The 12,083-nt window shown below is 34.2% G+C and overlaps 1 non-coding gene and 1 pseudogene across 1 annotated transcript; both read right to left on the bottom strand.

The window, feature by feature from the left end:
- The window catches only part of LOC107466893 (transcription initiation factor TFIID subunit 2-like), a 62,961-nt pseudogene extending 58,518 nt beyond the window's left edge, over positions 1–4,443 (bottom strand).
- A 789-nt stretch (positions 4,444–5,232) lies between these two features.
- TRNAF-GAA (transfer RNA phenylalanine (anticodon GAA)) lies at positions 5,233–5,305 on the bottom strand. The gene has a single exon. It is a non-coding gene; the product is annotated as a tRNA-Phe (tRNA).
- Positions 5,306–12,083: the final 6,778 nt, after the last annotated feature.

Raw genomic sequence — 12,083 nt, 5'->3', positions numbered from 1 at the left:
TTACTTTTACTTTTCCATAAGATCTTTTAAAAAAAGATAATTCGAAAAAAAATCTTTTCTTAGAAACTCACCCAAACAAGCCTAAAAAAAAATAAAATGCTTCGATAAAAAGAAATAAATTATGGTCCAAAATTATAGTTTTAAGCTAAAAATAATACCTCTAATAATGGTAAGGAATTTTTTGAAAAATTTAATTATAAGCAAAAGCTAGTTATTTTAGAATTATGATATTTTTATTACCAAACTAAATAAGTATCAAATCTTATGAAATATAAACAAATAGTTTCTTTTCCTTTAATGTATTATGCAACTTTTTTCACACCCCACTACAAGATTACTTTAAACTTAATATTTTAAAACAATAATTGATTTTCACGCAAACAATAGAAGTGCTTAAGTTTATAGATAGTAAAAGTAACAAATGATACGATGTAAGCTCAACTAATCCAAACAGGTAATCATGGAAGTGCAAGAGTAACAGTCCATGAACCTGTTTCCCAAATTCAAGCTCGCCAACCGACTGAACCAATGCAGCAAGCCAGAAGACATCTGAGTAAGGGTTCCCATTGTTGTCATTGTACTGTAAAGTTTAGGAGAGAAATGACATCAACAATGAAGCTACAAACTTTTATATAAACCAAAAGAAAGTACACTTTCAAAAAGTGTCATTGCCCACACAACTTGCATCATGAAACCAAAGAAGAATTATTAACAATAGAACTAGAAATAACAAAAAATGATTCAGTACAACAGCTTTAAAGAGCAAAGAATAGATATAATTAACATAAGTTAAAATGATTTCATTTGTTGGCAACCTCTATGCCTGCAAAGACACAGATAATATCGACAATTAATACTCAATTTAACTCCCATCAAATTGGAGAATACAGTTCAGTTCATACAAATTTCCTTGTTTTCATGATTATGAGTCTATCTTATCAAGAATTTAAGATACTCAGAGGAATATATATTATATACAGATAAAATAAACCATAAATAACCGAGCTTTCAAAAGTTCTTTTTACATAATTGCTTAAGTAAGCTATCCCCCAAACTGGCCTTTGGCTGTACAGCCAAATAGATCGGAAAAAAAATTTTGAACATTTGACAAGATGTATACATGCCACTTAAAAACTATCATTGAATACACAAACTTCCAGGTGATAAAAGGAGCGTTTAAACAAAGGAAACAATATTTAGTTGCGTTTTCACACATAATAATTGACCAAAAAAAAAGAAATGACGAAGATTTATATTCTGCAATTCTCAACACATTGAAACAAATACAAAGACACAAGTATTGGAAATCAACAAGTGTATAATTATTAGAATTCTTATCCCCAATAACAATGTTCAACAAGAATGCCACAGATTTTTTTTTAACATTGACACTACTATAAAGTAGGGATGCTAGAGTAAAACCATGACAATAATAGAGCAGTAACAAATCTCAACTGTTCATAAATTAAATAACTTTGAAAAATAAATTGACATGGGCTTAATCCTTACCCACATCTGTACTGGTTGATTAAAATGAATCTCAGCAAGGTACTCCATGTCAGGGTCTGCTCTGATCCATAACAAAGGGGACTCTGTACTGTTACGTCAGATAAAGATGTCAGAAACTAAAAACAAAATAAGAAACAAAAAATATAAAAAAGGAAACCCAAGATACCTGGAGCGTACATCCATGGAAGGTACATCACCACTATCATCAGAACCATCTAGTTTTAGACCTTTCTTAGGCTTCTGAAAACGTCTAGCAGCAAGCTTAGAGTGGCACTGTATTTCTGATAGTTGCCATGCTTCTCCAGCCATTGGTAGAATTGGATGGTTCATATACCCTGATACTCATCATCCCTGGCCATCCACTGTCACCATCTCTATGTACTTGACGTCTGTGATGCTGTGCATCCCCTCAATACAGCCAATTCAACAATATTTTTCCTTTTATTATAGGAAAATCTCATCCTTAGCAATAGCAAACAGTAACTCATCAGAATATGAATAAAGGAATCATAGCGAAAATGAAATATAAAAAGGAATAAGTGAATCATTATTTTATACCTTAAAATAGGGCATCCACATGATCCAACCCACCGAGGGAAGAAATCTTTAAGAAATGGTCGTTCAAGATTTCCAACCTTATTGGCAAAATGCCGAAACTGCATATCAAAACATACCAGTATACTAAATTCAACTGACCTAGAACTCATTATTTGTAAATGAAGTAATCTTTAAACACATCTAAATCTAGAAAAGGTTTTTAGAATTTCATGGTTTAATGTACCAGAAGCAATTACCTCCTTAGTACTAAGAGTCTTCACAGAACGTGTTTCATCTTGAGCACGAGAAACTACTGTTTGCAAAATCTGAAAATTTTTAAACAAACAGAAACAGTAATAGTAATCGTCAAACCCCTCATTCAATATTAAAAAATTAAAACAAAAGCTAAAAAAGATGCAGATTATGAATAATGGGAGGTGAGAAATGCAAGGAACTACAAGTAAAGATAAAAGGTCACCGTGGACACACAACCTATCCTAGCTTATATATAACTTCAGGACATATGCATACTGATTTCATCTGTTTCAGTATTTTACTACAAACATCCACACAAGCTCTTCTTTTGGGTGAAATCTTTTGAAAAGGATCTATGTTGTGGGCAAGCATGGCCTTCAGCAAGATCCCATCCCCCCAGACTAGGAAGGCACATGGGTAGTGTTTATTGGGGAGAGCTGCTCCGGGCAACTATATCGGGTCAAGTACTATGGAATATGGTAAAACATAATGAGTAAAGCACTATTCAGAAGCACAAGTTGAGAAATGCCAAGGAATCTCACTCTACGGAAAGATTCAAGACCCATCTGCTTTTCCAGCATCTGAAGAATTGCCACCTGAACAAAATATGAAGCATGTGTTACAATACTAAACAATCAAACACAATGTTGTATTGGTGAAATGCTATATGATTAAACGGGATTGAAGATAAAAGAGGAATGGAGTAACTCACAGCTTTCCACGATCTTATTTTTCCATACAAACCCATACAGTGCGTCCCACTACTATCGACTTTACAGACAGCGCAGTTTGCCTGTAGATTGATTTATACATAAGCATACAAAAAGAAAATGTAATTAACATACTATCCGGTTCACATTTTCATCTCACGAAGTTCACTTCTGCATTTTCTTACTTAAAATGACAGACAACAAAGTTTAATCATAGCAATTGGAAAAACAAAAAATGTTGAATTAGAATGAAATCAAATTTCTATTTGCTACTGAAAAAGTCAAGATATGTCAAAATAGAAGAAAATCCTAGTATGAAATCTGGGAATTCATTATCAGGCATTTGAATCAAAACAGTTTCAGAAAATTAAGAACAAGCATGCACCTCCCAGCAGCAATTTTAGAATAAAAGATTTGAGACAACCTTTAAAGTGTGTATTTTCATTAATTGTCTTGTCTCAGCTCAATATGCTAGGTAAATAAATTAGCCTTTGTACAGATCAGACTATCCCAAAAGTTAACACAAACCTTGTATCTACGATACCGCGCCTCATTATTGCCCAAATATTTCTTAATAAAAAATCTGTCAAGAAACCAAAAAGCCCGTCCAAAAGCCATTCTGAAAATAAGCATTCAACCATAAGTTGGAGAAAACAGGTTTCTACAAAATTGACAAAGAATCAAAAACTGAACAAGCAATAGGACAATATTTAGTAAGTACTAAGTTACCATCACTGGTCCCTCGGGACTCGGGAGTGATATATACACCAAACCATTGTCTTGCAAGAGCATATGCAAGTTTTATCCTTGTATCAATAGTCTGTCAGAACAAACACTAGTGCTGATCAATAAGCATGCAAAACAGCCAAACTTCATGCAGGAAATTCACGTGTGAAAGGAAAAACAGTTCACCATTCCCTCAAAAGAATCTGATTAAAAAAAAAGGAATAAAAGAAGTATAATAGTAAGCTAACCTGGTCGATAAGCTTTTCATAAAACAAAACTTGAGAACTAAATATATTCATAGATGCTCCTAAACTCATTGAAGAAACTGCCATGTCTGGCTCTATGAAAACTTGTTTATAAGAGTTAAATGGAAGTCTCCAGAAAGATAATCTTTATAGCAGCTGCTTGCCAATAAAATAAAAACATCCAATCATTATACAAATTAAAAAACTATATATATTTCAGGCAAGAAAATTGCAAGTATTGCAAGTTAAACCTGAAGGCGCTATGAAAATATTCCACTGTATTCCGCATCTTTGGCAGATTAGGTAGCAAACACATGTGATATAAGACTGAATTGGTGATCAGGAAGAATTTCATATGGGGCTACAGCCAAAGATATCCACCTTGCAGCAACTGGAACATCCAATTTATATACATATGTTTTCCGAGGAGGATTATCCTTGCTTAAAACCTGAACAAGAAAGGAGATTCAAACATACAAATTTAACAGTGCAACGCATACAAGATAGAGATAGTTTCTTCAAACAAAGGAAGACAATTTCGAGTGAAATCTAGGAAGAAGGGATCATCTAAAACATAAAAGGTCAGAGAACAGGGTATCATGTATAGTTATCTCATTGAATGAACTAGCAGTTTGTCTTTTCTTTTCCATTCTGTCTATTAATTGGAGAAGTAATAATCCATAAATTATTAAGTGGAATTTTCGGATGCGATAGTTTTGGAGAAATGAAGAGAGAGAAAGTGTGTGTGATAGAGAGAGAGAGAGAGACTAAGTGAGAGAATCTGAATCTGTATTACGATTATTGTTACTTTGTCTTGTGCTCGGTTCACTCTATATATAAAAGTACAGCTCAGGGGCAGAGAAGTCATTCCAATCTTAAGTTAGTTTCACTTTCTCTAACTGATCTAATTCTGAACTGCCTACACCTTCTAGAACTAAGGCTCAGCTCACTCAATTAGGATGCAAGGCTTTTTTACAATTTTAATCATTGTGGTTCTGGACTAAGGTAGCATCAACCAAAGAAAAATATCAACAGAAATAACATTCTTTTCCATCAATTGTTGGAGAAAACGAAATCTCACTTTCCCCTTTTATTTGTGTGTCATGGAAGCTGTACACACAGTGTTAAGCTGCTTCATAATATTGTGAAAGCTAAATGTGATCTTCAAAGGCAAGAGAAAAATCATGAAACTAAAAAAGGCATGCCCCATAGGAACCACAGTTTAATAAATCCTCAACCCTAGAGATGCATGCGGTGAGCATGGATTGAACATGCAACCTTCAGATCTTCAATCTGACGCTCTCCCAACTAAGCTATCACCGCAATTAAGGCACCACCAGCAGTGCAGGGTTGTATTCTGAGTGAAGGTAACCCATAAATCATACACCACCCAGAGTTATACCATGATGACGATTTGTTTAGAACATATTATCCCAAGAAAAAGGAAAACAAGAAAGAAGAAAGAATGAAGGTTGTACTCAATCCAATCCAAATAGGAAGAGGAGAAAAATGAAAATCTGTAGTCTCAATCCCCAGATTTTTTATATCAGGCAATCCACAATCCAACATATACGATTACATGCATCTCATGACAGATTACAGTTCCTTCTTAAAGCTGAAATTCCATCTTAAAGCTATTTCAAGAATCTAATAAACAAATATTGAAAGGTTGGAGAACCACAATTACAAAACAAAGTTCCAGCAGCATATTTCCCTGTCGTACCAGACACATCATAAAATTCAACGCAATTAGGTTGCGGAAAAGTGTCCCCACTCATTACCATATGAATGGAAGAAACAATTCCAACACCTAATGATAACCAACTACTATCATATGTACTTAAGTTTATCCCATTTTACAAATCTTAGGTTCTTTCAATGAAGCCTACAACTATGGCAACAAAGCCTTTTTTCAACTAGGTAGGTACAGCCGTACAGGTGACTACATAAACTAAATGACGTCTTTTGTGTCCTAGCACTGAAAGTCAACTTGATTAAAAACTGAACAGTCATGAATTTTTGTCCTTATACTCACATCTCTGCCAATGACTCAAAATAATTGACTTTGTTGCATACTGTGTGGGTCCACACACTCACAAAATTCACCAATGCATGTCCATTAAACATTCTTAACAATACTCCTCAGATGAAGTTTATTCCTAGAATTTGTTTGATCATAGTCATATCCCTTTCCATTGTAACCATATTTCATATGCAGATAATAATACTGAGTTCTTGGAGGTTGAAACTGGCATCGTGAAAAGCTTTCAAGGACTCCATTTCCCTTGACCCAAATGAAACACTTGCAGATTGGATTGAAATCCACCCTCATTGCAACTGATCTAGCATTCAATGTGACCCTTCTTCAAGCCTTCAAGTTCTTGATACTTCAAATTCATTTACTGGTCATATTTCTTACCAGTTAAGTCATTGCACTCAACTCACTCAGCTTAGTCTCTTTGAGAATTCTCTCTCAAGTCCAATCCCTCCGGCGTTAGGAAACTTGAAAAAATTGCAGTATTTGGATTAGGAACTAACTTCTTGAATGGAACCCTTCCTGAGAGCATATTCAACATCATTTGAGTTGTATGAAAATCAAGTGAAATTCTTCCAGACACATTGATGTGCTTCATAATTTGGAATTTTTAATCTTGAACTACAACCATTACATGGATCCATCCCTACTAGCATTATCAATTGTACTATCCTGGTAAATGTAAGTTTATCTTTAAATTCATTCACTGACAAAATTTCTTAGGGCTTTTTTAGGATGGCTAATCTTACTTTCAAACCTGGCATTCAAAACAATATCAGTTGAGATAACGGATTCTATCTCATATCCTTATATGTTTTCATGATAACAAGCTTCATGGTTCATTCCAAGAAGCATTGGGAAGCTTAATAAGCTTGTGATGTTGGATCTCTCTCACAACCACCTCAGAGGATCAATTCCTAGTGATGTCATTCATTGCACACTTCAAACACAAGCAGATGTATCTCAAACTTTCTTACAACAACTTTGCTGGAAGTGTTTCAATTTTCAAAGGAGTTGGGCATGTTGGAAATGGTACAGGCCATTGATATTTCAAACAATTATCTTTGAGGTGTCAATCCCAAGAGAATTTCCAAGTGCAGAAATCTGTTCAATCGATTTTTCCAGAAATAAGATTTCAGGTCTGATTTCGATAGAAGGTTTTAGTCACATGGACTTGCTTGAAAACTTGAACCTTTTAAGAAACCATATAGATGGTCAAATCCCTGAAGTCTTAGCACAACTTGTCAACTTGAGCATCTCGCATCCATAGATCTTTCTTAGAATAACTTGAAGGGAACACAATTCCTCATCGCTTTGCCAATCTCTCCAAGCAAATGTTAACTTGAAGGCCCTGAGGCTGAGCCAACGAATTTAACATTTTCACATATCAATGCATCTAATATGAAGGGAAATCAGAATCTTTGTGGAGCAAAATTCTTAAGGCCATGCAGAGAAGGTAATAATCATGTTCTATCCAAGAAGAGCATAGCTACTAGTGCTTGTGACTTTGATTCTCAATCGAGACAACAAACTTTGCAATTATAAGCAAAAGGAGAGTAGTGAGAATCAAGAATCAGATTGCATGTCAGTATTGGCTCTCAAAAGATTCAGTCACTGGCTTATTTAGAACGGACATCATCATTGGCGCTAATAGTTTGAGGACAGTTTACAAGGGCCAACTTGAACAAGGCCAGATTGTAGCTATCAAAAGATTGGATTTGCATCAATCCTATGCAAACACTAATAAGATCTTCAAAACAAAAGCCAACACCTTGAGCCAGCTGATAACAATATTATCTTGCTAATTCAAAATGAAGGCTATCTTTGGATTTGTTTATTCAGATAATGGAAAATGCTTCATCATTGTTTCATTTTATAAGTATCTGCTGCATTGGTTTTCTAATATATTTTCTTATGGGAACTGAATGGACGAGATTCTTTGAGTCTCAAAAGTTCCATTTCCAACAGATCTGGGAACTTTAGTTTTGTACATGGTTTCTTGGCACCAACAAGGGGATGTACAAAAACACCTCAACTAGTCAAGCTTTTAATCATCAGTAGTCTATATAATTTTGCTTACCCAACCTAACCATTTTAGAATATAATAATATTTATTCCCGATTTTCATGTATGTTAGTATGTAACTTGTGTGCATTAGGAGTATAGAATGAGCACACTTAATACTGACCCTTCTCAAATAGCATTGAAGAGACATTTTCTCAATTTGCAACCATCCAAAAATGAAGCAAGCAAGACAACATTCTATTATTTTCATGATTGGCCTTTTATTATGTTAGCATATTTTCTGTCTCATACTCATGACTTCTCTCTCGGTGTCTTCCACTTAATAATTAAATACACATCACTCTCTAAAGATTGTCTACACCAAAACCAATTCCTCCTATTCTTCTATACTGCAAACTGCAGTATTCCATTCCAACCATATATTTGCATAAAAAACAATCCCTGAACCGTTATTGTGACACCCTTAATATGCTTTTCATGTTCACTCCCCATAAATTTTGGATCAAGTATGTCATGCTACCTTTTCAATTCATAAAAGCAATGTATACAATTCTTTACTTCAAATTGGGTCAAAAATGTAATTTCAAAATTTTCAGATCATAAAAGCTATCTTTAAGATCAAATTGGGTCAAGTACATCATATCACCTTCTTATATCATAAAAGCAACCTATACCATCCTTATTTTAAATTGGGTCTAAGTATTATATATCAATCTTTAACTATGATTACCATCATTAATCCTTCTCTTTTATCCTTCTCTTTTTCAAGGAGTAAAACATTTTTATTTAATATGTTCAGCAGATGAACAATGCAAAAAATCATGACCAAAGCATATTAATCAAACCATATTTTTCTACAGTCAAGCTGTTAAAAAAAATCATGGGACAAAATCAAACACTGCACCAACTTCAAGATACCTTTAGTATTGGGTCTTCAAGAAGCTAAATTGGATAGACAGCATGCATCAATCTCTAAAGATTGTCTACACCACAGGAATTCCTCCTACTCCTCTATACTGCAGTTTGAAGTATTCCATTCACAATCATAGATTTGCATCAAAAACAGCCCTTAAACCCCGTGTCATTGTAACACCCTAACATGCTTCCCATATTCAAGCCCACATAATCAGTTCCCAGCGCCAGCATAAATTCAGTATATCATATCATAACATTATAAACTTTAGGGTCAAGTATAGATATCACAATCCTCTCGAACAAAAGAAACTAACACCATTTATTTCAGATTCTAAGGTCAACGTATTTCCATCTTTTCCAATTATAAAAGCCACACATGTCATCCAACGGACAATTTCAATTTTTGGGTCAAGTAGATCATGTCCCCTTTTTTCTCATGTCATAAAAGCAGACCATATCATCCCTTTATTTTAAATTGGGTCCAAGTATGTTGTATCTCGATCTTTTCTCAAGATCATAAAAGCCATGATTACCATCATTCATCATAAAAGCAACCGTATTTCACCCCTTTTTTTCAAATTGAGTTCAAGTATGTCATATCTCGATCTTTTCAAGATCATAAAAGCCATGCAAACGTATATCACCTTTTTTTCAAATCGGGTCCAAGTATGTCATATCTCAATCTTTTCAAGATCATAAAAGCCATGTTTACCATCATTCATCATAAAAGCAAACGTATATCACTCTTTTTCCGAATTGGGTCCAATTATATCGTATCTCGATCTTTCCAAGATCATAAAAGCCACGTTGTACCATCATTCATCCTCCTCTTTTATCCGGGCTTGGAACCGGCTATGTAAAAATTTTTGCAACAAAGTTTTACATAGGCAGAGTTATGAATGCCATGCATACCAGGTTTCATAACATTCCAAACATTTGGGTGTATTAACATTTCTTTCAACACGTTCAAAAGAGTCATGCATATAATTGCAGAGTTCTACCATGCCATCAGATCAACTAATTTGTTCATCCCACGAATGACTTTAGTCACATTGATATCCAACATTTTTTTAATAGTTACATACTCACCCCACAATTCTTTTCAAATTCAAATGTTAAAACAATTTTTTTTCGAATGAAAAGTACAAGAACTTTTTAAAAGATATGCAGAGGAATTGTTTTATGTAGTTAGAAGATATGCTTATGAAGTGATCATCAAAAGAATAGCTTACCCATAATTCTTAGCGAAGACTGAAATCACAGTTGCTGGAAGCTGTGCTTTGATCACCAACCTTAAAATACAAATGCCAAGAAGTAACATGTTGCAGTAGTAGTGATAAAACTATACCAAATATGATTACAACAGTGCTTAGCCCAACATATGTAAACAAGTTCAACAAATGATGCACAATAATGTTTCCATTTTGCAAGGCCCTAATTATAAATCAGTAAATTCACATTGCAACTACAGTATTTTAAAAATATAAACAGTTCAAGATTTTTTCATGAGAGAGTTTGGCAATCAATAATACCAAAAATACTTTTTGCATTGTTTGCCTAATAGCACAAGAGTAGTAGGTTCCACTTCCTCCTGTTCATGGATAGCATGTCAGACAAAAAAGATGAAAGAAAATTAGCATCTTAACAATCAGTAATCCACTTAATACTTAGTGCAATGAAAAACATGTCAACAACACAACTAACGAACTACTTTACCACCTGAGAATCACCAAGAGTAAATTGATGATATCGACTCTACTAAAATTGACAATGTAGGTGTAAGGCTTGACCACCCCCAAGGCCCAACTTCCATTCAGTACACAAGAGTTCTTTAACACGATGCAAAATTAAAGAGACTCTCCTATTTTTTTTTCTTTTGTATCTAAATTTTAAAACATTTATAATAATACTATTGCTTAATTTCAAAACACCAAAGCTTCAATTTGTCTTGTAACAATAAAAAAACAAAACCGAAGAAACTCTAAAATAGAAACTTGTTGATTCTTGAAGAATTGCCATTAACTGACTAATAATGCAGCGGAAAAGTTTCGTTTTTTTTTTCCAAAAAAATTTCATTATAACAACGTGCAAGAAAAAGAAAAAGAACAAAAGAAAGATACCCTCTTCATCCTCCTTCTCGTTGATGATAAGTCTTGCCTTCTTCATAGATGAGAAGTCTTGTAGGTAAAAATATAACCATCGACGCATCGATGGGGACTCATCAACAGCATTATTCTACTTCTGAAACACACCACATTTTTGTTTCCAAAACAGTTATGAACTTGTACAATTGTGAAAGGAAACAAAATAGAAAAGGGAGAGAAAGATAGAGAGATGAATGAAGAGTAATTCACCTTGAAATCCTTGATTCTTGAGGCATTGCCATTAACTAACTAATAATGCAGCGAAAAAGTTTTTTTTTTTTTCAAGAAAATCCATTATAACGTGCAAGGAAAAGAAAAAGAACAAAAGAAAGATACCCTCTTCATGATACTTCATCCTTCTTCTCGTTGATGATAAGACTTGGCTTCTTCGAAAAATGAGAGGCTTGTAGGTAAAAATATAACCGTCGACGCATCGATGGAGATCCATCAACAGCAGCAGCTTCTTTCCCACCATTATTCTGCTTCTGAAAATACACCAACATCTTTTGTTTCCAAAACAGTTACGAACTGTTACAATTGTGAAAGTAAAACAAGACAGAAAAGGGAAAGGAAGATAGAGTGATGAATGAAGAATAAAGAATAATTCGCCTCGAAATCCTTGAAGAAGCGAGAGAACCGATGCATCGCGAAAGATCAAGAACCAATGGCATCACGAAATGTAAAGAGAGAAAAAAGAACCCTAATGGCAATGCTCTTGTTCCTTCACTTGCAATATAATGCAACTACGCTATGCTGTTATGTAAATGCATAAATCAAAGTGAAAATGATAATGAAAACAGAAGAAAATATTATGCAATGCCAATTTACACTAGAGATTAGAGAAGAGTGTTTTTCGTTTTTTGGGTCATGGAAGACGGTTGATTGTTGAAAAGAAAACGTATAATGAAGGATATTTAATTATTTATAGGTCTAGTAGCATTGACGCTAAGTCGCTATCCCAAGTTGGTGGCTAACTTGTAAT

Source organism: Arachis duranensis, chromosome 9, assembly GCF_000817695.3.
Source record: "Arachis duranensis cultivar V14167 chromosome 9, aradu.V14167.gnm2.J7QH, whole genome shotgun sequence".
NCBI classification, from domain to species: Eukaryota; Viridiplantae; Streptophyta; class Magnoliopsida; order Fabales; family Fabaceae; genus Arachis; species Arachis duranensis.
Note: the sequence above shows the minus strand (reverse complement) of the source record. Positions and strands in the feature narration are given on the sequence as shown.